The 26,473-nt window shown below is 40.1% G+C and overlaps 1 protein-coding gene and 1 pseudogene across 2 annotated transcripts in view; one reads left to right on the forward strand and one right to left on the reverse strand.

Moving 5' to 3' along the window:
* Positions 1-26,473, forward strand: part of Clcn5 (chloride voltage-gated channel 5) — a 251,784-nt gene that overhangs the window by 22,626 nt on the left and 202,685 nt on the right. The gene's annotated exons all lie outside the window — the stretch shown is intronic.
* On the reverse strand, positions 5,258-14,594 carry LOC105944894 (annotated as a pseudogene).

Raw genomic sequence — 26,473 nt, forward strand, 5'->3', positions numbered from 1 at the left:
TTCTGCATTCTTTCTCAAGAAATTTTTTTGAATATCTTCTATCTGGAAGACATTGCTATATTTCGATTTTTTTTTGTTTGTTTGTTTTTGGAAGTGGGGTCTCACTCTAGCCCAGGCTGACCTGGAATTCACTATGGAGTCTCAGGGTGGCCTTGAACTCACGGTGATTCTCCTACCTCTGCCTCCCAAGTGCTGGGATTAAGACATTGCTATATTTCATGTGTGAAAGAAATTTCAGAAACAGATGCTTTCTTAAAAGTTAGTCTCAGGGGCTAGAGAGATGGCTTAGCGGTTAAGCGCTTGCCTGTGAAGCCTAAGGACCCCGGTTCGAGGCTCAGTTCCTCAGGTCCCACGTAAGCCAGATGCATAAGGTGATGCATGCATCTGGAGTTCGTTTGCAGTGGCTGGAGGCCCTGGCGCATCCATTCTCTCTCTCTCTCTCTCTCTGCCTCTTTCTCTCTCTGTCTGTCACTCTCAAATAAATAAATAAAAATAAATAAATAAATTTAAAAAAAAAAGTCTCAGACTGGAGAGATGGCTCAGCAGTTAAGGCACTTGCCTGCAAAACCGAATGTCCCCAGTTTGGTTTCCCAGTACCGGTATAAAACCAGATGCACAAAGTGGTGCATGCATCTGGTGTTTGTTTGCAGTGGCTGGAGACCCTAGCATGCTCATTCTCTCCCTCTCTGTATGTCTTTGCTTACAAATAAATGAATAAAAATATTTTTAAAAAGTTAGTCTCAGGGTACTGGAGAGATGTCTCATCATTTAAAGGTGCTTGCTTGCAACATCTTGCTTCCTGGGTTCAATTTTCCAGTACCCATGTAAAGCCAGGTGCACAGAGTGGCATACGCATCTGGAGTTTGTCTGTAGTGGCAGGAGGCCATGGTATTCCCATTCTCTATGTCCCTCTGCTTGCAAATAAATGATAAATAAAAATATTAAATTAGTCTTAAAAAGTTAAAGCATGTACACAAATAACCACAACCCACGGTAGTGTTGGAAACACATTTCAAAAGAGTTATGGGATACTGCTTTTGTTTTGGAATCTGCAATGCCCCTGAAAGGCCTGTGTATTGGAAGCTTCAACTCCATTCCATGGTGCTTTGGGGAGGTGGTGGGATCTTAAAAAATGGGGCTGAACAAGGGGGCGCACACATCTGGAGTTCGTTTGCAGTGGCTGGAAGCCCTGGCACGCCCATCCTCTCTCTCCCTCTGTCTTTCTCCCTATGTCTGTCACTCTCAATTAAATAAATAATGAATAAAAAACAAAAAAAAAATGGGGCTGAATTGAAGTTAGGACATTTGGAGGATATTGAGACCCTTCCTACCACCTCTTCCTCTCTCTTTCACTTCCTGGCTATTATGAAGTGAATACCCTTTTCTGTCATATGCTCCTGCCATATGTGTTCTATGCTGCCACAGCCAATAACAATAGAATGACCAATCATTGACTGAAGCCTCCAAGAAATGGGAGCCAAAATCAGTTTCAAGTTGATTTTTCCTCAGTATTTGTTCCACTAATAGAAAGATAACTGACACAAATACTAAAATTGTTAGACAGACAGTGGTGTGGATGGGGCATTTAAGAAGTTCATCATTCAGGCCTTGAGAGATGGCTCAGCAGTTAAAGGTTCTTGCTTGGAAAGCCTGATGGCCCAGGTTTGACTCCTCAGTATACATGTAAAGCCAGATTCACAAAATGTTGCATGTGTCTGGAGTTTGTTTGCAGCAGCAGCAGGAGGTCCTGGTGTGCCTATTCTCCTCTCTCCTTCAAATAAATAAATATTTTTAAAATTCCATCATTCTGAATATCCATGACCTCACAGTGCCTGGCGCTAACTACACAAGACCATCATAGTAGGAGGAAAAGATGATGATGTCAAAAATAAAAGAGAGGACTGGAGAGATGGCTTAGCAGTTAAGGTGTTTGCCTGCAAAGCCAAAGGACCTCAGTTTGATTCTTCAGAATTTACGTAAGCCAGATGCACAAGGTGGCACATGCGTCTGAAGTTTGTTTGCAGTGGCTGGAGGCCCTGGTGCTCCCATTCTCTCTCTCTCTCTCTGCCTCTTTCTCTCTTGCTCTTTCAAATAAATAAAATTAACAAAAATAAAAGAGAGACTGATTGAGAGGAGGAGGGGATATGATGGACAGTGGAGTTGTACAGGGGAATGTGTGTGGGTGGGGGAGGGAATCACCATGGCTTATTGTCTTAACTATGGATGTTGTCAATAAAAAATAGAAAAAAAACCCATCATTTGAAACATAATAGAGGCTACCACGCTCAGGACATTTCTAAACCAAGTATCTTTGATGCTTATGTTTTCAAACTGTATGTGAAGCTGCATTATTGTATGTGTTGTGCAATTCACATCCAGGTAGTCAAGAATTGATCTCACAAAGCCCAGAAGGACTGAACACCCCTACCCTGGTTTAGATCTACTGATGCTGTCCCACCGTCTCCACCAAAGCCATGTTAAGAGTCAGGTTCTGCTGGGTGTGGTGGCACATGCCTTTAATCACAGCACTTGGGAGGCAGAGGTAGAAGGATCACCCATAGTTTGAGGTCAGCCTGAGCTAGAGTGCAACCCTACCTTGAAACCCGCCCCCCCCCCCTCGAAGAAAAAGAAAAGAAAGAAAAAGAAAAACAAAACAAAACTACAAAAAAGAGGTTCTTATGGACTGGAGACTGAAGAAAAATTGTCTTCTGGGAAAAACAAAATTCAATGAAAATTATAGTTTAATAAAAACTATTGCTGGGTTTGGTGGCACACACCTTTAATCCCAGCACTTGGGAGGCAGAGGTAGGAGGATTGCCATGAGTGAGTTCAAGGCCAGTTTGAGACTACATAATAATCCCCTCTTGCCACCCTCCCTTTCCTCCTCCCTTTATTCCCCCTCTACTGAATCTCTTCTTCTTTCCAACTAGCCCCTCTTCTATTTTGATGTAATTATTTTTCCCTTGCTATTATGCAAGTCTTGTGAACATAGTGTGTGGTCATAAATACCACAGTCACTTTTGGTCTGGAAGACATTATTGCAAAATGCTCCTCCCCCTCCTTTTGGCTTTTATGTTCTTTCTGCCACCTGTTCTGCAATGTTCCCTGAATCTTGGATGGTGTGATAGAAATGTGTCACTTATGGGCTGGAGAGATGACTTAGTGGTCAAGGTGCTTGCCTACAAAGCCTAAGGACCCAGGTTCAATTCCTCAGTACCTATGTAAGCCAGATGCACAAAGTGGCCCATGCATCTGGAGTTCATTTGCAATGGCTAGAGGCCCTGACATACCTATTCTCTATCTGCATCTTCCTTTCTCTCTCAAATAAATAAATAAAATATTTAAAAAGAGAAATATTTCACTTATTGCTGAGCATTCCACTGTTCCTTCTTCTTAGCACTTTGGTGAGTTTTGAGTTACCTCGGTGGTCACCACCATCTGAAAAGAGAAACTTCGGGCTGGAGAGGTGGCTCAATGTTGAAGTACTTGCCTGCAAAACCTAAGGACCTAGGTTCAATTTCCCAGTATCTATATAGAGCTGGATACACAAAGTGGTATATACATCTGGAGTTTGTTTGCAGTGGCTACAGGCCCTGACACACCCATTCTGTCTCTGGCTCTGGCTCTTTCTCTCACTCTCAGATAAGAAAGAAGAAAAGAAGGAAAGGAGGAAAGGAGGAAGGGAGGAAGGGAGAAAGAGGGGCTGGAGAGATGGCTTATGGTTAAGGCACTTGCCTGCGAAGCAGAAGGAGGACTCGGGTTCATTTCCCCAGTTCATATGTCAACCAGATGCACAAGGTGGCACATGCATCTGGAGTTCGTTTGCAGTGGCTGTAGGTCCTGGTACACCCACTCTATCTTTCAAATAAATAAATAAAATATTAATTTTTATTATTTATTTGAGAGCGACAGACAGAGAGAGAAAGAGGCAGAGAGAGAGAGTGGGTGCATCAAGGCCTTTAGCCACTGCAAACGAACTCCAGATGCATGTGCCCCTTGTGCATCTGGCTTATGTGGGTACAGGGGAATTGAGCCTTGAACCAGGATCCTTTGGCTCCATAGGAAAGCACTTAACCACTAAGCCATCTCTGCAGCCCCAAAATATTTTTTAAAAGAGAGAGAGAGAAAGAAATTTCTCTAATCAAAAGGGAGAGTAGCATTACTATATGGGCATAAACAAATATTTAGAGGGAAGTTTGGTGGGCATAATGTATCCATTTAGCCATACAACAGTAGTGACTTACCCCCAAGGGCTTATGCCCTTCATATCCATAGGCTTTGTATTAGGTTTTAAGTACCAGGAATGAATTTCTTCCTGTGGAATGGGCCTCAGTCTGGTCACAGAGTAATTGGTTTCCCTTATAATAGACATGCCACTATTGCACCAGGTGACACATTTGGCCTGGCTGGCCAGCTGTAAAGCTTGTAGGGTCCACTTATAATTCTTTTAAATTTTTTTGTTCATTTTTATTTATTTATTTGAGAGTGCCAGAGAGAGAAAGAGGCAGATAGAGAGAGTAACAATGGGCGCTCCAGGGCTTCCAGCCACTGCAGACGAACTCAGACACATGTGCCCCCTTGTGCATCTGGCTAACGTGGGTCCTGGAGAATCGAGCCTCGAACCAGGGTCCTTAGGCTTCACAGGCAAGCGCTTAACTGCTAAGCCATCTCTCCAGCCCGGGTCCACTTATAATTAAGACGGGTGATGATTTTTATCCCCCAACAAGCTGCATGGCTCTTTCCAGCATTTTTGACAGCTATTGTCTGCATTTTTAGATGAGATCAGGCAATTCAGGTTGGTATGGCTATAAACTTAACTGCATTTTCAGTTGTTAGTGTATTTTCATGAAAATTGAAATGTTTGAAAGATCTTCCTTATAATGAGCTGCAATCTATCTCTGATCTCTAGGAAATCATGATGTTAGGCAACACTGAGAATCTTGGCTACTTTATCATTATTTACATACAAGATATATTTAAAGTTGATTCCAGATCATATATTACAACCATGATCCAAAGAAATTGTTCAGTTTTAATACACCAAGTTCCTGCAAGAGAATGAGAGAAAGCACCCAAAGCAAAAGTGATAGGTCACCATTTTTAGAAGTGAGAAGAAAAATTCCAGAAGGAAGAAACAAAACCCTTCTCCTGAAACTTATCAAGTCCACAGCTATCTTTATTGCCTTAGTTGACAAAATCCAGAGTCCTCTCAATTTTCTGGTGTGAGGAATCCAGTTTTCAAGGTATCAAGGCAAGGTCAAGAATAATTGTCAGGCTCTTCTTTGACGTGGACCATGAAATCCAGTTTGTAGGTAGGAATCTCTGTCTCCTTTATTGTTTTCTGAACACACTGTTGGTAGCATCTGAATATGTTGGTACATGGGCCCCAGAGCTGTTTCCTTTGAGGAGCTTCCTGGCAAACCAGCCATTGAAGCATTAGTAGTACTCACACTTCATGTCTGTGTAAGCCTCACTGACACTGTTTATGGCAATGACTTTGGCAACATACTAAAAAATCTTTGTAGGTGGACTTCCAATGATCTCCTTACCTACTTTTAAACCTGTGTTCACTTAAATTTTTTTTTATTTTTTAAATTTTTATTAACATTTTCCATGATTATAAAATATATCCCATGGTAATTCCCCCACCCCCACCCCCACCCTTTCCCATTTGAAATTCCATTCTCCATAATATTACCTCCCCATTACGATCATTGTAATTACATATATACAATATCAACCTATTAAGTGTAAAATAATTTTTTTGATGTAAGGTATCACTGTAGCCCAGGCTGACCTGGAACTCAGTGTGTAATCTCAAGCTAGCCTCCAACTAACAGCAGTTCTCCTACCTCTGCCTCCTGAGTGCTGTGACTAAAGGCATGCACCACCATGCCTAGCTTCGCTTAAATATTTTTAAATTTGGTTTATTTATTTATTTGGATTATGTTTATTATATGTATGAGTATGGGTGTGCATATGCCACAGTACATTTATGGGGTCATAGGACAACTTTCCAGGGTTGACTCTGCATTTCACTTCAGGCAAGCACCTTGAACAGCTGAACCACCATCTCCTCAGGCCCCACCTTCTACTTTATTGAAGGCAGTGTCTCATTTTGGTTTGTCACTGTTCTGGCCCACAAGCTTCTGGGAAATTATCCTGTCTCTGCCTCTGATCTCTCCATCTGTGTCCTTGGATTACAGAATCCCAACATACCTTCTGGCTTTTATATAGGGTCTGAATATACAAATTCAGGCATTTTTTGGGCATCATGGGGCATGCCTTTAATCCCAGCACTAGGGAGGCTGATGTAGGAGGATAACAGTGAGTTTGAGGCCAACCTGAAACTACATAGTGAATTCCAGATCAGCCTGGGCTAGAGTGAAATCTTACAAAAAATTAAAATAAATAAAAACATTATATAGCTGGGCGTGGTGGCACACACCTTTAATCCCAGTACTCAGGAGGCAGAGGTAGGACAATCACTGTGAGTTCAAGGCTGGAATTAAAGGCATGTGCCACCATGCCTGTCAGGATCCTGATTTTTAACTCAGTCTGAAAACCTGTATCTTTTGGTTGGGGCATTGGGGCTGTTGATGTTAAGAGTTACTATTGAAAGGTGTATATTTATTTTTGCCACTTTTCTTGTTTTGTAGTTCTTCTAGTTTGACATTTTTCTCTCGTATTAATTCACATTTGAGTATGGTTTGTTTTTCTCAGGTTCATTATATGTGTACTTTTCCTTCTCTTCAGCATGAAGTATCCTATCAGATATTTTCTGTAGAACTAGTTTTGTCTTCAAGTATTTCTTTTTTTTTCTCTTTCCTTTTTTTTTTAATTTTTAAATTTTTATTAACATTTTCCATGATTATAAAAAAAGTTCCATGGTAATTCCCTCCCTCCCCACCCCCACTTCAAGTATTTCTTTAGCCTGCCTTTTTTTTTTTTTTTTTGAGGGAGGGTCTCACTCTAGCCCAGGCTGACCTGGAATTCACTATGTAGTCTTAGAGTGGCCTCGAAATCATGGCCATCCTCCTATCTCTGCCTTCCTAGTGCTGGGATTAAAGGCATGCACCACCACACCCAGCTTCCTTTAGCCTGCTTTTGTTGTGGAATGTCCTTATTTCTCCATCTATTTGAGTGGATAGCTTTGCAGGATAAAGTAATCTTGGTTGACAGTTGTTATCTTTCAGAACTTGGAATACATCATTCCAAGCCCTTCTGGCTTTTAAAGTTTCTGTTGCGTAATGTACTATTATCTTTGTAGGCTTGTCTTTGAATATGACTTGATTTTTCTCTCTGCTTTCAAAATATTTTCTTTGGTTTGTGTTTGGTAGTTCAATTATAATATGGCGAGGAGAGGTTCTTTCCAGGTTTTGTCTGTTTGGTGTTCTAAAAGCTTCTTGTATCTGCATTGGCATTTCTTTCCCAATTTGGGCAAACTTTTCTTCTATGATTTTGTTGAAAATTCCTACTAAGCCTATGGATTGAAATTCTTATCCTTCTACTATACCCTGAATTCTTATGTTTGATCTTTTCATAGTGTCCTGGATATCTTGAAATTCCCATTCATACCATCCTATTAGTTTGTCTTTCTCTTTGTTGGACTGTATTAGATCTGGTCTTCTAGTTTAGATATTCTGTTCTATTGTTCATCCCTTCTACTGGTGAGATTTTCTACAGAGTTTTTTTTTTTTTATTTTGACTTACTGTATTTTTCATTGCTAATATTTTTGACTGGTTTTTCTTTATTATTTCTATTTCCTTTTCATGTCTTGAATTGATCTCCTCATTTCATTAAAGTGGTTTCCTGTGTCTTCTTTTTCTTTTTTGATTTCCTTTTTGATTTCTTTGAACATATTTATAATCATTCTTTTGAAATCTTTCTCAGACATTTCCTCTAAATCAAACTCACTGGAGTTCATTTTTGGTGGATTTATATTGCCTTGATTCTTTTTTGTTTCTTGTATTATAATATAGAGATTTTTGCATATTGGATGAATTTAATGCTTGGGTTTTCTAATTATTTGTAGTATTATTAGATGTGTCAGTCAGTCTGGCATTATATTATCTTTAGGGTAGGAGCTTAAGGTGCTAGATGTGGCTCTTAAAACTCTCATACTAACCACAAAAGTGACCCTAGGTGTTTGTTTGCCTGTTATGAGAGTATTCCAGTAGGCTGGGTGGAACAAAATACAGGCAAATTCTAAAATTTAACTAAACAATATACACATTCAATGAAAACCAGCACTGAGTATTTATACAAGAGTAGGTATTATGACAAACAGATCCTCTAACAAAGTCAAAATCCCTAAGGATGTGTGTTGCCCCACACCCTTAATCCTGTCAACTGGGCAGCTGAGATTTCTGATCTGTAGAGGGTTCCAAGGTCAGCTTGTGACCAAGTGAAACCCTACCCCAACAAACAGCAGAAGAGACAAAGGCACTATAAATCAGGAAGCAACAAACAATATATCCCAAATATAGCTTATTTAAGAATGGCAAATCCGGCCAAGTGTGGTGGTGCATCCCTTAATCCCTTAAAGAAGGCAGAGGTAGGACTGTGACTTCAAGGCCACCCTGAGACTACATAGTGAATTCCAGGTCATCCTGGGCTAGAGCGAAACCATATCTTGGGGGGAAAAAAAGAATGGCAAATCCAACTATCCATCAGATTTAATACATAATTTACCCTGCCATGGTGGGTACAATTAGCACTTCTGACACAAGCCTATATACCAGGCTTTTTTGGTGAGTATTGACCTGGTATATCCCAGTTACCTTTTGGGATGTCTTTGGTCTCAGTTACACTACGTGTCTGCTTGGGTCTCTCTTTGCTGTGCTGGGCTCAGGTAGGCTGGCTGGGTTGGTGGGTCACTGCTCTAATAGCCTGTTCCGGGTGCTGTGTAGGTGAGTTCCCTTCCCCTGGTCACTGGTTCTGGCTGGCACTTGCAGTGGTAGTGGGGGGTGGGGAGGCTGTGGATGTCATTGTGATCCTTTTCCTAATGAGCCATTCTGCTGGCCCCTGCTTTCCTTCCCTTCATGTTTCTTGAGTTTGCAAAGATGCTGGTGTGTGTGGAAAATCCTCTCACCTGGCTTTTCCTGCAGCTCAGGCCAAGCCTGGCAGCTGCAGCCATACAGACCTGGTACCCCTGCTGCTGGACTCACTTCTACTTCCTTCTGTGGTTTCTTGACACTCTGGACCTCTCCTGCTTCTCTGCTGTTGATAATTTCTTATACACCTTCACTTTTTAGTAGAAGAGAGAGAGAACGGGCATGCCAGGGCCTCCAGCCACTACAAATGAACTCCAGATGCATGAGCCCCCTTGTGCATCTGGCTAACATTGGTCCTGGGGAATCGCACCTGGGTCCTTTGGTTTTGCAGGCAAATGCCTTAACCACTAAGCCATCCCTGAAGCCTTTTTTTTTTGGCTTTTCCTATGCTAGGATGCTTTGGTGTGGTTCTTATACTGCCATCTTAACTGGAAGTCCTTTTTTTGAGGTAGGGTTTCACTCTAAGGCCAGGATGATCTGGAATTCACTATACAGTCTCAGGGTGGCCTTGAACTCATAGTGTTCCTCCTACCTCTGCCTCCCAAGAGCTGGGATTAAAGGCATGTACCAACACACCCTGCTCCCACTGTTTTTTTTTTTTTTTTTTTTTGTTCATTATTTATTTATTTATTTGAGAGCAACAGACACAGAGAGATAAAGAGAGAGAGAATTGGTGCACCAGGGTCTCCAGCCACTGCAAATGATCTCCAGACATATACACCCCCTTGTGCATCTGGGTAACGTGGGTCCTGGGGAATCGAGCCTCTAACTGGGGTCCTTAGGCTTCATAGACAAGCACTTAACCGCTAAGCCATCTCTCTAGCCCTCCCAGTGATTTTTTGAAACAGGGACTTATGTAGTCCAGACTGGCCTTGAACTCACCATACATCAGAGGATGACCTTGAACTTCTGATCTTCCTCACCAGTTCTGGGATTGTAGGCATGTACCACCATGCTCAGTTTATGTGGTACTGGAGATTGAACCCAGGGCCTTATGCATGCTAGGCAAGCATTCTGCCAGCTGAGCTACATCTCCAGCCCACATTCATTTATTTTGTTAAATTTTTTTTGCATGTGTATGTGTGTACATGTTCATATGTGTGCGAACGCACATATGTGTACTGGTACATATTTACATGTATATGCATACTTTTGTGCATGAAGATGTGGAGGCTAGAGGTTAATATTGGTTATCTTCCTTAATAACTATCCACCTTATTTTGATACAAGTTCTCTCTCACTGAATCCAAGGTTCACTGATTTAGCTAGACAAACTAGGCAGCCAGCCCAGAGAAATCTTCCTGTCTCTACTTTTTTAGCTCTGGGATTACAGGCAAATGCCACTATGCCTAGCATGTTACATGGGAACTGGGGATCTGAAATCAGGTCCCTATGTTTGTGTGAAAAGCAATTTATGGACTGAGCCATTTCCCCACACCCTAATCAGATTTGGTTTTTGCCCTCATCTTTGTGCCAGACACTGTGTCAAAGACAGTATGTATAATGGCATACTCTACCTTTATTTTAATCACTTTGCAATACCTAGTCTAGCCTGTCAGTAAGTTTGTATTCAAATTTTATTGGATAAAAATATTAGCTGTGTCTTTCTGTTTTATGTATGCTTCATAAATTTTCCTTTACTAATTTGGATAAAAAAATGGTATTTCAGTAATGCTAAGTACAAAACCTTGAAGTATGCAGGGAGATTCCCTGTCTGAGAGGTGAGCATTGGCATATTAATTACTATTCTTTTAAAAAAATATTTTTATTTATTATTTGCAAGCCAAGAGAGACAGAAGAGAGGCAGGCAGAATTGGCACTCCAGGGCCTCTAGCCGCTGCTAATTAACTCCAACTGCATGTGTCACTTTGTGTATCTGACTTATGTGGGTACTAGGGAATAGGATCTGGGTTGTCAGGCTGTGTAGGAAAGCACCTTAACCACTGTCTCATCTCTCTAGCCCTTAATTATCATTCTTTTAAAAAAAGGTTTTTGCATGAAAATAACTGTGGGTTCAGAAATAAAGAAGAAAATCTCATGCTCTCCTTCCTCCAGCATCTTCCAATGATAATAACATTTCATGTGACTAGTATAACGTCAAAGTAAGAAATTAACATTGGAACAATCTGCAAAGGTTATAGGGGACGGGCCCAAACACACTTGGGTGTGTGTTTGTATGGCTCAGTCTATGCATTTTCATCACATGTACCTTTGTGTAATTACCACTATAATAATAATAATAATAATAATAATAAATCTACCTTCACTTCAGGATCCCCTTTGCTATACTCTTTTATAGTCATGTCCCTTTCTGCTCCCCATAACTCTTCCCTGGCAGCTGTTAATCTGGTTTTTACCTTTATAAGATATTTTTTTTTCATGTATGTCACATACATAGAATCCTGAACTTTTTTGCACTTAGCCTAATTTGTTTGAAGTTCAACCAAATTGTTGAATTTAGCCATAGTTTGTTCCATTAGCATTCTCTGTAAATAAAACGTTATTCAGTCAGATCCCAACATACTTATTTAGTAATCCAGGATATACCTCATTGTCTAATTGAATGTATTCTATAAGTGGAGACTGACAGTCACATCACTGAGCCACTGACATTATCTTTTTAAAAAAATTTTTTTGTTCGTTTTTATTTATTTATTTGAGAGTGACAGAGAAAGGGGCAGAGAGAGAGAGAAAGAGAATGGGTGCGCCAGGGTTCCAGCCACTGCAAACAAACTCCAGATGCGTGTGCCCTCTTGTGTATCTGGCTAACGTGGGTCCTGGAGAATTTAGCCTTGAACCAGGGTTCTTAGGCTTCATAGGCAGGCGCTTAACCACTAAGCCATTTCTCCAGCCCAACATTATCTTTTTAAAAAATATATTTTGTTTATTTATTTATTTGACAGAGAGAAAGAGGGAAGGATGGAGGGAAAGAGAGAGAGAGAGACAATGGGCATGCCAGGGTCTCCACCTACTGCAAACGAATTCCAGATGCATGTGCTACCTTGTGCATCTGGTTTACGTGGGTCCTAGGGAATCAAACCTGGGTCTTTTGGCTTTGCAGGCAAGTGTCTTAACCACTAATCCATCCCTGTAGCCCAACATTATCTTGATCTACCATTCTCATGACTTGATTATTGCTCATTCCCATCTGTTTCATAGTCAGTTATAGACTGTTTCCATTATGCTCACCAGCTTTTGGGTTTTTGAGCTGTTTTGAAAATGTTTTGGCTTTGAAGACTGGACTGTTAGTTGTCCAACTATAGCCTTCATTCCATTTTTATAGTCTGTCATGATTCAAAATATTTTGTGGTACTTGGGATCAAACTGAGGGCCTCACATGTGCTAGGCAAATACCACTGAGCTACACCTTCAGCTCACCATGACATCTACAGAGATCACCAGCAGAAGCTTCTCAATCAGGATTGTAGATTATCTATACCATACATTTTATCTGGACTCACAGAGCCAAATTCATTTGAAACTCCCTGTTATTTTCCATATTTCAGCATCTCTTATGTTCTAATGCACCCTTATTTATGTTTGTGCTATCATTACCAGTTTGAAAAAAAAAAAGTATCCCTATCATTTAAGATGGGATATAAATAGGAACTGAGTCATTCCACCTGGTATTCTTGCCTGCACACTTGCTCTCTGTCTGCCACCTGTTCACACATATCTTCTACTTAGGGTAGATATCCTTACTTTGAAAAATCTGCACCTGCTACAGCTACATTCATTCCTGTAGCATGCCAGCGTATTTTCTGTGCAGCTATGTTATGTTCTTTGGCCATTTCTTTTATTTATTTATTTTTTTGTGTGATCATGGGACCTTTTTCCCTAAATCTTTTATTCCTCTTGAACATCAAATTTACTTAAGGATCATTGTGATCTCTTGTAGAAATTATTTTTATCTCTGGGGAACATGTTTATATATCTCTTGTCTTCCTTTTTCTTTTTTCTCAAGGTAGAGTCTCACTCTAGCCCAGGCAGACCTGGAACTCTGTAGTCGAAGGCTGACCTCAAACTCACAGCAATCCTCCTACCTATGCCTCTTGTTGTTGTCCATAGTTGTAATCCAGCAGGACTTCAGATGATACGGTCACATTTCTTAAAATTCCTTTCACTTCTACTTTAATCAAGCACTTCTTTCTTAGTAGAACTTACTTATGGAGTTTCTAGTTCCTCTGTTTCTTCCTTAGCATCCTAAAGGTTGAGATTTCCCCATTATGAAATTGGCATAGTCCTTTCCATTTAATCAGCGTATTTTTTTTTTTCTGATTGACACACTTTTCTCTGATCCAGAACCCTTGTCTTAGGTCAAGAAATGTCCATGTGTTCAGAACCATTTTTTTTTCTGAAACTCTTTCCTGGTTTTTTGTTTTTGTTGTTTACAATTTTCTTAAATGGAATCTGCCCAGTCTCTAATTATTCCTCATTCTCAAACAAGCTAATCACGCCAGAACATTTTTCAACAACTTTCCTGTTGCCTTATTCTTAGACACACTTATTATCAGGTATTGTATAGGCCCTATTCATTGGTCTGGGCTGATATCTAGGTTATTTACCCTTTGTTATTATTTAAAATATTTTAAAGTATATTTATTTATTTATTTGCAAGGGGAGAAAAAAGAATGAATGAATGAATGAAAATGGGTATGCCAGGGCTTCAAGCCACTGCAAACAAACTCCAGATGCATGTGCCACTTTGTGCATCTGGCTTTACATGGGTACTAGGGAATTACACTTGGGTTACTAGGCTTTGCAGACAAGTACCTTAACCATTGAGCAATCTCTCCAGCCCCTACACTTAGTTCTTTTAGGGTTCTCTTTGAAGATTCCCTAGCTTAGTCTTCTATGCTATCCTGACTGGCATCATCCTAGACCTCATCAGTAGCTACACTGATGCATCCCCAAATGCCTCCAACTAGACATTTCCTGATCTTCATCATATGGCCTTTATTTTTACTCTGGTTCAGCAACCTGTACATATATATGGCTTCTCTGATTATTCATGTCACCATCCAGAACTTCCACATTTTGTTGTTCCCTCACTCTCAAGAACCTCTTTGACCACATCAACACTTCTAGTCCCTTCCTCTTTCTCCTTCACTTTTAGCCTCTCCTGCTTCTCTGTTCTTTTCCACCCAACAAGCATTCTGACCCCTTACTTGGCTCTACCAGCTATTCAGTATTAATTCCCATGGGATCTTCAATTCCGTCAATCCCCTTGTTCCTCTGCACCTGCCCTGCCAATCCCCAAACCTAGATGGACTTGAGCATCTGTTTTCTTTTGTCCTGTTCCCAGACTGCTGAGTAAGGAAACAGGGAAATTTGCCTTACCATGCTGATTATACCCATGACCAAACTATGATTTCTAGCCACAGCTGGATCCATAATGGTTGCTAACTAATTCCTTTTTACACATTCCTTGGTTTCTTTTCCACTTTCCCACAGCAACTGTTCCATTTTCTTACCTTTCCATAACTCTCCTCGGCAGATAATCGAGTTACATACTTCCTTGCAAAGAGAGAGCCCATTGGTCACAGATTCCCTCTTTCCCTACAAATATGTATTTCCCTGGTAGCTTTTATCTTCATTCTTTTTGTATCCTTGTTTTCAAAGCTAATATTGTTTTTCCTTTTTCACCTTTTCCCTCATACCTCCTTTAAGATGTTTTGTTGCACTAATTATCCTTCTCTCTGAAGTATTATCTCAAACAGCTCTTTTTCTTTTGCTTGTAAACATACCGAAGAATGTCCCTTGCAAGTGCCTCAGATCTTTGTAGTTCTACCAGCCTCAGAGACAAATAGGATATCTTTTTCTTTCCATTTACCTCAAAATATGTTGAAAGAACCATCAATATTCCCTAATCATTCAGTATTTACCTTTTGTAATCTGGCTTCTCTGCCATTCCCTCTACCAAAAACTGACATTTCACAGGTTAGCTTGGCTTACAAATTCATATTTGTATCACAAGATACAGAGAACAGAGGTGGGAAGGGATGAGATTGCATATTTAGGAGGGAAAAGAAGTATGGAGGTGGAAACAGAATTCAGTATTATATCTCTCTTCTGTTCTAGTAAGTTAATAACATGATCCAAAATCTATATTCGTTATTTCTCTTTGCTTTTCATTCTTAACCAAATGTCATTTGTCAGCTTTCCACTGGTTTGTTGAATTCCATAAGAAATAACTTTAGGGGTTGGGGAGATGGGTGAGAAGATAAGAATGCTTGCTGGGTGAACATGAGGGAGTTTAAGATGACCTGAGACCATCAATATGCAATTTCTCTGTGCCCACTTAAATAACTGAGTGTGACTATGCTTATCTTCAACCCCAGTTCTGCAGGAGGCAGACACACAAGAATGGCTGGTGCTCACGTTACTAAGTAAAAGATAGTAGCTCCAGGTTGGGGGAGAGATTATACCTCAAAGAAGTATGCATATGAGAGGTAGAGGAGGACACCCATCATTCTCCTCCAGCCTCCACATATGTACACATGTCACGTGTCCATCTGCACACACAGGTATGTACAGTCCAGGCGTATATCATACACAGCACACACACACACCAGACAATAAAATGTAACTACAGTTGATGATGGTGGTGGTGATAGTGGCATCTGTGCCATAAACTGTAGTAGATATTTGAAAACATTATAATCTTTGGTTTTCATTAATGATTTAGTGAAGCAAGTATTTGCATACTCAGGTTATCATTGGGCCAATTAAAGTTCAAAGAGGCAGTTGTCTGAACTAAAATCTCATGACAGATATGAGGGTGCACAGAGTTCAACCCTGGTCAGCCTCACACCAAAGTATCTCTCTCTTTTTAACCACTACACTACTTCCTTCTGTGAACAAGTGCCAGATGCTCCCTCAGCAGTTCTTGGTGATAACTGTAAATCACCTTGGCTTTCTTGTGTTCCAAGCACCCCAATGAGCTTGTTTCCAGTACACTGAAATTAGTATGTAGGCTTATTTGCCCAGTCCTGTGCATGCTTTATAGACCTTTTACTTTGTTTTCTCTTAAAATACCATGGATATCTCACTGTGGATTTCTTTTAATTTATCTCATATGTGCCAGTTTGCCCTTTTCCCCCTTACCATTTGAATTTAAGTTCATATTTATCATGTTAGCAAGTTTCAAGCAAAATAATTTCTTCCTGGTCTTTTTGAAATTTCTTACATCCCTTACCAGAAATCCATGATTCTGAGATCTTAAGTGATTGTCCAGAAAACCACATCCTGTTCTTCAACATCATTAAAGTAGTGCAGTATTCATTTCCTATAGCCTGTCTTCCAGTCATAAGTCATGTCTTTCAACATGAATAAGTGAAAAATTTCTACATTTCTAAGCCATATTGCCAGCCCTGGAAAACTAGAAGGAAGAATGGGCTAGCAATGTGGTTCATTTGGTGACGTGCTTACCTAGTATGTATGAAGCCCTGGGTTTGATCCCCATCACTGCATAAAACTGGGTGTGGAGCTGGTGAGATGGCTCATTGGTTAAAGGTACTTGCTTTCAAAGCCTGACAGCCCAGCTTCAAATCTCTAGTACCCATGTAAAGTCAGATGCACAGACTATCACATGCATCTGGAGCTTGTTTCCAGCAGCAAGAGGTCCTGTCATGCCCATGTTCTCTTCCTCCTTCTCTTTCTCTCTGCTTGCAAAAATAATAAATAAATAAAATATTTTAAAAACTGAGTATGGTTGTGCATGTCTGTAATCCCAAACTTGAAGAGGTAGGTAGGAGAATCAGAACTTCATGTTCATCTTCAGGCCAGTTTGAGGCCACCCTGGGTTACATGAGACCCTGTCTCAAAAAGAAAAAAAAAGAGCAAGATAGTGGAGAGGAAATAAGGGAAAAAAGAAGAAAGGAAACAGGGAAGGGAGAGAGGGAGGAAGAGCAAGTTGAGAGTGGGGGCAGACACCTATATTCCCAGAACTTGGGAGGCTGAGGCAAAATAATAATAATTGTGAATTTGAGGTCAGCCTGAAGTACATAGTGAGTTTAAGACCAGCCCTGGTTAGAGTGAGACCCTGTCTCAAAATAAACAAGTAATTAAAGTTACTGTTAGAACAAAAGATGGAGGAAGAACAAAAAGTATTTAGCAGGATCCAGAACAGACTGGTGACCATTTGTAACTCAAAGAGTGTATACTATGCTAAGAAGCCCCAAAATATTTTTGCATCTATGTGTCATGTGAATGCAAGGATGTGTGTCCACATGTATGTAAGTACAAGTGTGTGTAGGTGTATGCGCACATGTATGTGCCTGCAATGTAGGGGACAGAGGTTGATATTGGGTGTGTCCCTCAACCACTGTCCACCTTCTTTATTGAGATAGGGTCTCTTACTGAACCCAGAGAGCACTGATTTGGCTAGTGTAGCTAGCCAGCTTGCCCCAGGTATTTGCCTGTCTTTGTCTGTTGGGATCATAGGAATGTATGAATACATCTGGCATTTACATGGCTGCTGGAGATTTCTACCAGGTCCTTTATGCTTGCCTGGCAAGCACTTATTAAGTCATTGTCCTATTACCCCAGCCCTAGAAGCCCAAATCTACATTTGTATTTTGATACATGTTCTCATTTTCCTTCTTTCCCTTTCTCCCCCTCTTTTCCCTCTTCATGGTCTCCTTCCTTTCCCCAAATAGCCCTTCTGCTTTCATGTCATATGTATACATGTATGCCATTACCTTATGATTTCTTCTTCTCCTCTCATTGCCTCCTTTCTAATTTTATACTTAAATCTAGATTCTTTTTTTTTTTTTTTTTTGAGGTAGGGTTTCACTCTAGCCCAGGCTGACCTGGAATCTATGATGTAGTCTCAGGCTGGCCTCAAGGTCACAGCAATCGTCCTATCTCTGCCTCTCGAGTGCTGAGATTAAAGGCATGCACCACCATGCCTGGATAAATCTAGATTCTTCATCTGAGGAAGGATATGTGACATTTACCTCTCTGTTTAACAATTATGTAATAGCTTCCTTCCTCCAAAAAAGAATGTTGAATAGGCAATCTGTATCAGGAGTTGTCCTGAAAACCTGTGATGTTTTCTACTGAGACCATTTAGAATATGGTACCTTTCTGTCTGTTTATAGGCCTGATTTGAACCTTTTTTTGTTACTATAAAGATGTCCTGAGGAATATCTGCATTGCATCATCATTTTGACCCAAACTAAAGCCAAGGATCTGAACCTAATTAGTTCCATTCTTATCTTGGGTAAATGCATTAGTTAACTGATTCAGTGATAATTCTATATATTATGAAGCTTTTATTCCCTATTTGCATGTTGATGAGTCAGTATCATGTAGGTCTTGTGCATGTCACCACAGCTGCTGCAAGTTCATGAGTGCATTAGCCATGAAATGTCTGGAAGATAACACTCAACACTCCTCCCCTTCCTTTGACTCTTAAATTCTTTTACACCCCCACCCCCCACCTCTTCAATGATATTCCCTGAACCTTGGAGCTCAGAGCACTCAATGGTCACTTACCTTCAGTACTTTGACAAGTTATAAGTTTCCACATTATGCACTACCCACTTCAAAAAAGAAGCTTCTCTGACAAAAGCTGAGAACAGCACTCTTTTATGAGCATGAGTACAAATGTTTAGAAAACAACATGCCCATTTAGCAAATTAACAGTAGCAGCTTCCCCACAATACTCTGTGGCCTCTCCAGTCATGGGCTTTTGACTACATTTACAGTCCTGGGCATGAATTCTGTCTTTCAGAGTAGGCATCAAATCCAACCAGGAAATGTTTGGTTAACCCCATAACAGACCTGGCACTATTGCATCAGTGGGAACATCTTGCCTGTTAGGTAGTATCACATGCAAGGTTCACAACTGAGTAAGATGGTTTGTTGCAATTTGCCCCTACCTGCCTGCCTAACACCTTTCAGCACTATGAAAGTTAGATATATGCTATTATTTTTATCATACTCCTTTATTCCTGTATGAGGACCTTTTTCTATCCAATTATAATCTACATTATGACTTCAGAATTTATGGTATGTTCTTAAATTTGGGTATTTTAACTAGTTATTTTTGGTGTACTTTACTACATGCTAGGTACTTGTTCCCAAGGTTTATTCTTGAACTAATCCTTTCTTTTCCATTTATATCTCATCAGGGGGCTCCCACATGGGATAACTTTATCCTACATCAATCTTGTAGTGCCCAAATCTCCAAAGTTCAGAGCTAAGTCTTTCTTGAATTTTATCAGTATATACAATGATTAAATATTGTACCACATACAACAAAATAATGCATATTGTATCACATATAACAAAATAATCTACTCCTAGCTACCTAGCAAAATTGAAATAGGTCACCCAACAGTCTTCTGGTATTTGTTCCACATGGGAGGTAATATTCCACCTGATCAAAATCATGAACATTGAAGTAACAGAGACTGTCTGGTTTGGTCTGATAATTTTTTGAGGATTTGTTTGGCCTTGATAACATGTGATTTTTATCTGTTCTTATCAGCTGTATTGAGATACACTGGCATATAATAAACTTAGGTATCTTCATGTAGATTACATTTCATTTCGTAGTTTTGCTGTGTTTTGTAGTTTTCAGGGTATGCACAGGTCTTGCATATTTTTTCAGGTTTATTTCAGAGTATTTTATGTTTTTATATTAGTTTAAATGATATTTTATTTAAGTTTAATTTCATTCTTTATTGTTAGCATACACAAGTGGAATTAATTTTATTTGTTAACCTTGGGTTTGGAGATTTAGCTTAGTGATAGAGCACTTGCCTAGCAAGCATAAGGCCCTGGGTTCCATCTCCAGCACTGAAAAAAGTTCATAAAATGAAGGAATGTATATGTTAATCTTTTATCCTGCAGCATTACTGAACCCACTAGCATCTGTTTTTAGTAGCTGTTTTCATAAATTCTACATATAGATGTTTATACTTCTTGTTAATAAGGATTTTCCATCTTCCTTTCCTGTCTCTATGCTTTTATTTCTTTGTCTTACCTGATTACAGTGGCTGAAACCCCCTGTATAAGCAGTAAAAGCATATATTTATGTTTTGTTCCTGATTTTAGAAGGAAAGCATTCAAAGTCCTGCATGGTGGTGCACGTCTTTAATCCTAACACTCAAGAGGCAGAGGTAGAAGGATTGCTGTGAGTTCTTGGCCAGCCTGAGACTACATAGTGAGTTCCAGGTCAATCTAGTCTAGAGCAAGACCCAACCTTGAAACCCCCCTCCCAAAAAAAGGAGGAAACATTCAGTCCTTCGCTATGAGATTTTTTTTTTTTGTAGTTGTTCTTTATCAGACAGAGGAAGTTCCCATCTACCATGTGAAGGAAGTTCCCATCTATTTCTAGTTTGCTGTGGGTTTTTGTTTAAATATTACAGACAAATGCTGGATTTTCAAGTGGCTTTTCTGTATCTATTTCTGTGATCATACATTTGTTAATATTTTAATTAATTTATTTTTAGAGAGAGGGAATGGGTGTGTGAGGGCCTCTTGCCACTGCAAACAAACTCCAGATGCATGTGCTACCTTGTGCATCTGGCTCTATGTGGGTACTGGGGAATCAAACATGAGCCATCAAGCTTTGCAAGCAAGTTTGTTTAACCTCTGAGCCATCCTTCTAGCCTCACATGAGTTATTTAGCAACTTATTAATTACTTCTAAATATTTAGAGTTTATTTTGCAATTGCCTTTCTGATATTAGTATTTAATGCTGTTGTGCCCTGAGAACACATTATATATGATTTGGATTCTTTTAAATTAATTCAGACAAAAATAAACTCAGTCAGATTTGCTTCATGGCCCAGTATATGGTTTATCATGGTAAGTTTTTGTTGTACATTTGAAAGAATGTACACTCTCAAACTGTGTGGAATGTTCTGTAAATGTCAGCATGTTCCAATTGTTTGCTAGTAATTTTCAAGTTTTCTACATCCTTTCTGATTTTCTGTTTAGTCTATTAATTGTTGAAATAGTAGTGCTGAAATCTAACTATAACTATGTTATGGAGTTATTCATACATGCTCAGAGTTTCATCAGTTTTTACATTTAAGATTTATTTGGCAATTTAGGTGTTAGGTGATTATATTATATTTGTATATATACACATGCTTCATTCATTCATTCATTTTTTCCTGTTTTTTCAAGAGGGTCTTGCTATAGCCCAGGCTGATCTGGAATTCATTATGTAGTCCCAGGGTAGCCTTCAACTCACAGCCATCCTCCTGCTTCTGCTTCCCAAGTGCTGTTATTAAAATTATATGCCACCATGCCCAACCATTATTTCTTTTAATATTACATGACAATCACTTTTATTCCTCATAATAATTTTTGCTCTAAAATCAACTTGGATTGCAATAAAGCATTTTGTTGTAGTTAGCTTCTGATTTCTGGAACAAAACACCCAACTAAAAGTAGTTGACTGAAGTAAAGGGTTTATTTTGTTTTACAATCTAGAGAGGAATCTTCATGATGGCAGGGAAAAGATAGCATGAGCAGAAGCTGGACATCTCCTCTGCCACAACAGGTGTAAGATAACAGCAAGAAAGTTCTGGCAAGAGGGAGCTGAATATAACACCCAAAAGCCTACCCCCAACAACACATGCCCTTCAGCAAGGTTCCATCTCCCAAATTGCCACCAGCTGGAGACCAAGCATTCAGAACACATGAGTTTATGGGGACACCTGGTGAAACCATCCTAGTTATTCAACATTATTATGGTTAGTATTACTGTGCTGTATTCTTTCCTAGCCTTTTACATTTAGCTTATTTATAGCATTATATTCAATGTGCATTTCTGGAAGAAGTATATAGACAGCATGTTCTCAGGGTTTTTTTTTGTTTGTTTATTTTTATTTATCTGAGAGTGACAGACAGAGAAAGAGGGAGAGAGAGAGAGAGAGAGAGAGAGAGAGAGAGGAGAGCGCACACACACCAGGGCTTCTGGCCACTGTAAACGAACTCCAGACGCATGCGCCCCCTTGTGCATCTGGCTAACGTGGGTCCTGGGGAATAGAGCCTCGAACCAGGGTCCTTAGGCTTCACAGGCAAGCGCTTAACCACTAAGCCATCTCTCTAGCCCATGTTCTCAGTTTTTTAGCCCATAGACTTCTTCTTTTATTTGTTTGGAACATTTACATTTTTTGTCTTTTGACTCATTTTATCACTGTAGCCCAGGCTTGCCTGGAACTCACAGGAATACTGGGATTAAAGACATGAACTATCATGTCTCCTTAGAACATATACATTTTGAAATTACTTTTTGTATTTTTTACTTTTATTGAAATTATTTTTATTTAGATGAAATTTACATATATGATTTACTCACTTAAGTATGCACTTTATTTATTTGAATCAGGATCTTATTATGTATCCCAGGCTAACTTCAAACTCAAAGCAGTCCTCATGCTTCAACTTCCTGTGTGCTAGAATTACAGGCATGCACCATCACATCTAGCTAAAGGGTTATGGTAGTTTAATTTAGTTTGATTTGTACCCTGTAAACTTAGGTGTTCTGGATGCTAGGTCCCCAGCTGATGGCAATTGGAAATTAAAGTCTCCTGGAGATGGTGTACTGTTGGGGGCAGGCTTATCGGTGTTATAGCCTGTTTCCCCATGCCAGTGTTTGGCGTACCCTCCTGTTGCTATGGTATACCTTATGTTGGCCAGGAGGTGATGTCCACCCTCTGCTCATGCCATCACTTTCTCTGCCATCATGGAGCTTCGCCCTCAAACTTGTAAGCCAAAATAAACCTCTTTTTTTCCCACAAGCTGCTCTTGGTTGAGTGCTTTCTACCAGCAATGTGAACCTGACTCCAACAGTAATATTGGTACTGAGAATGGGGTTGCTGCTAGATACCTGACTGTGTGGCTTTGGCCTTTTGGAGCTGATTTTCAAGGGGAATGTGGAAGAATTTGAAACCTTGGCCTGAGAGATGCCTTGCAGTGCTGTAAGTACAGCTTGATGGACTATTCTGGTCAGGGTTGAAAGACCTGAATGCAGTAAGAACTATGGACTATGAGGTTTGGCTTATGAGGATGAGAAAGAGCCCTGGACTGGGCTAGCAGTTTGTGTGAGGCTTGCTCTTATGCCCATGTCCTGAGAAGTTGTGCAGGATTGCTTTGCATAGAAATGGACTGGTGTGAGCAAAGGGATATGGCACAAAAAGAATGAAATCTTTGGGCCTAAACTGCTGTTCGTTCAGCTGCAATTGAGAGACTACAACCTTTGAGATTGGGCCACTTGATCTGCACTGGGGCAACAGGAAGAATGTAGACTCTTTTGAAGGGGCCTGAGTGCTCAAGGAGTGTCCTGTTCTTCAAAGTCTGCTTTATTCCTCCCTCGATTAACAAATTGGCACCCTACCTGGTATTGTGAAGTACAAGAAATGCAGGAAACAGAGGGTCATTGAGTTTGCAACACAGTCTTGTGTTTTGGAAATGGCCATGGGCAGTGTGAAGCAGGTTTGCTGGATGCCTACAAGGTGACTCCATGGGAACATGAGGATGAACCATGGATTGCAGTGGAGACCCCATGGAGATGCCGGGGCCACTTGATGGCTATTAAGGAAAGCTGCCAGCCCTGTGAAGTTTTCCAGGAGTGTGAGTAGTCTAACTGGAGGGGTGGAATTGGAACTCCAGAGTCTTGTTGGCTGGTTCGAATTATTGGACTTGGAGATTTGTCATTGACTAGAGTTGCTGGACTTGGAACTACAGAGTTTGATGTTTGCCCTGTTTAAATCTTGTACTGGTTGAGTATTTCTTTGCTAGGCCCAATTTCATCCTTTGCAGTGTGATTGTTTATTCTGTGCCATAATAGGTTTTTTGGGGATATTTTGGTATTATGGCTCAGTTAAAAGATCTTGGATTATGGGGATATGTGAACATCATTGGGGTTGATAAAAACTAGGAGGACTTTTAAAGTTAGATGAATGTATTGCCTTTGCCATCATGTATGGTTATTAGTTTATGGGGCCCAGGGGTTGAATGTGGTAGTGTGATTCAGGTGTCTCCCATAAACTTAGGTGTTCTGAATGCTAGGTTCCCAGCTGATGGCAATTAGAAATTAAAGCCTCCTGGAGGCAGACTTATGGGCGTTATAGCCAGTTTCCCCATGCCAGTGTTTGGCATACTGTCTTGTTGCTATTGTCCCCCTTATGTTGGCCAGGGGGTGATGTCCACCCTCTGCTCATGCCATCATTTTCCCTGCCATCATGGAGCTTTCCCCTCGAACCTGTAAGCCAAAATAAACCTCTTTTTTTTCCCACAGACTTCTCTTGGTTGGGTGATTTCTACCAGCAATATGAACCTGACTGCAACAAGGGTATAACTTTATAGTTTTTTAGTTAGCATAACCATCACCAAAATCTAATCTAAAAGCAATCACTTTCTGCTCCCTCAACCTCAAACCCCACTCTAGGCCACTGCCGATCTATTTCTTCTTTCTCTAGATTTTCCTATGTTAGGAATTTCCTATAAGTGAAATCATACAATATCTGGTCGTTTGTAACTAGCATCTTTCACTAAGCAAACTGTTTTCAGGGTTCATTCATGTTGTTGTAGGTAAAGTATTTCATTTTATGGCTGAAATATATTCCATCATGTGGCAGTACTGTTTTGTTTATCCAGCCATCGGTATATTCAGGTTGTTTCCAGTCTTGGCTATTATGGATAATGTTACTATGAACATTCATATTTAAGTTTTGGGGTGGACATGTACTTTCATTTCTCTTAACTGTACATCTTGGAGAGGAATTTCCAGGCTGTATGATACCTTTGTTTAATATTTTGAGGGATTGCCAAGCTGTTTTCTAAGGCAGCTGCAGAGTTTTACATTCTCACAAGTATTGTGTTAGGGTTCTAATTTTTCATCCTGCTAACAGTTGTTACTATCTATCATAAGCTGCCTTTCCACTTATGTTTATAGTGCTTTGGAGTTTTCACAGTGTAAGCTTTATACTTTCTGTTAAGTATATCACTAAATATTTTATTGTTTTTTATAGTGTTCTTTTTTTGTTTGTTTTTTTGTTTTTCAAGGTAGTCTCACTCTGGCCCAAGGTGACCTGGAATTCACTATGGAGTCTCAGGGTGGCCTGGAACTCAAGGCAATCCTCCTTCCTCTGCCTCCCACATGCTGGGATTAAAGGCATGAGCCACCATGCCTGGCCTTAATAGTATTCTTAAATGTCTTTGTTTTCTTAGGGAACTTTCAAATAGCTCATTGTTAGTATATAAAATGGCATGGATTATTTTGGTCTCCTGATTTAGTGTCCTATTACTGACCACATGTGTTTGTTTAAATAGTTTTTTTGGGTGAATTTCATAGGATTTCTCTGTATAAAATCATGCCACGCTGGGCATGGTAGTTCCCACCTATAATTCCAGCAATTAGGAGGTGGAGGCAAGAAGATTAAGAGTTCAAGGTCATCCTCTGCTGCTTAGTGAATTTGAGGACAGCCTGTGCTGCATGAGACCCTGTCTCAAAAAAAAAAATAGACTAAGGCTGGGCAAGGAGGCACATGCCTTAAATCCCAGCACTTAGGAGGCAGAGGTAGGAGGATTGCCTTGAGTTCCAGGCCACCCTGAGACTCCATAGTCAATTCTAGGTCAGCCTGAGCTACACCAAGTCCCTACCTCGAAAAGCAAAACAAAACAAAAATAGACTAAATAACAGCAAAAAAGAAAAAAAATGTCATGTCATCTGTATTTAGAGTTACTTCAACTATTTTCCTTCTTAATTGCTCTGGCTAGAACTTCCAGTACAGTTTTGAATAGGTGTGTGATTGTACATATTGTCTTGCTCATTAATCATGGTGTTAAGTGCTAAGCTTTTCAGAGGTATTGTTTAATCAGATTGAGGAAGTTCTTTGCAATGCCTACTTGACTGGTTGAGTGGTTTGATGAAGAAAGGGAGTTGCAGCCTCTGCCAAGGGAGGGAGGATGGGGAGAAGTTGAGTGAGGGTGATGAGAGCTCAGGATTCCTTCCCGTGGCCTTTGGAGAAGAGCTTCTACCCTCCAAGCTGAGGGTGGGTGGGTAAAGGGAGAGTTGATCTTGTTAGCTCCCTGCTCTCAATAAAACCTTGTTTGGGGCCATGGTAAGGGATCAAAAGCAATAGCTATGTGGCCCCAGATTGGGAGCTCTATAACACACAGCTGGAGGAGATTATAAAAATGCAGTTTGGAAATTAGATTCGACCCATGTTCACTGTTCATCTTGAGATTAGTAGACTTCCTTGAATGTGTATTTTTTTCATTTTCTATACACCCTTAGGAAAATCTCCAAAGACTTAAAATGATTGGGTTTAAAAGTAATTTATCCCAATTAAAATTATTGCTTGGAGTTGGGCATGGTGGTATATATCTTTAATTCCAGCACTTGGAAGGCAGAAGTAGGAGGGTGGCCATGAGTTCAAGGCCA

The sequence above is a fragment of the Jaculus jaculus genome, chromosome X (assembly GCF_020740685.1).
Source record: "Jaculus jaculus isolate mJacJac1 chromosome X, mJacJac1.mat.Y.cur, whole genome shotgun sequence".
Taxonomy (NCBI): domain Eukaryota; kingdom Metazoa; phylum Chordata; class Mammalia; order Rodentia; family Dipodidae; genus Jaculus; species Jaculus jaculus.